This window comes from Equus asinus, unplaced genomic scaffold (assembly GCF_041296235.1).
Source record: "Equus asinus isolate D_3611 breed Donkey unplaced genomic scaffold, EquAss-T2T_v2 contig_273, whole genome shotgun sequence".
In the NCBI taxonomy this organism is placed as follows: Eukaryota; Metazoa; Chordata; class Mammalia; order Perissodactyla; family Equidae; genus Equus; species Equus asinus.
The window spans coordinates 7,501-7,784 of NW_027224931.1; positions in this window are offsets into that span (position 1 = coordinate 7,501).

The window sequence follows — 284 nt, forward strand, 5'->3', positions numbered from 1 at the left end:
GGCCCTCTGTCGGCTCCGAAGGCCCCGCGGACTCGTAGCCACGGGGTCCGGCGGCGCGCGGGTCGACCAGATGTCCGCGCCGAGCGCCGCGGGGCCGTGGGGCCGCGGGGCGCTCGGCCTTCTCGGAGCCCCGAGGGCTCCCTGGAGGCTGCGGACGAGCAGCCGCGAGGCCCCCGGGGCAGCCGCCCTGCCGGGTCGACCGGCGGCCCGGCCCGGACTCGGGCCCCGGGTCCCGTGGCGCGCGGGTCGACCAGATGTCCGCGCCGAGCGCCACATGGCTGCGG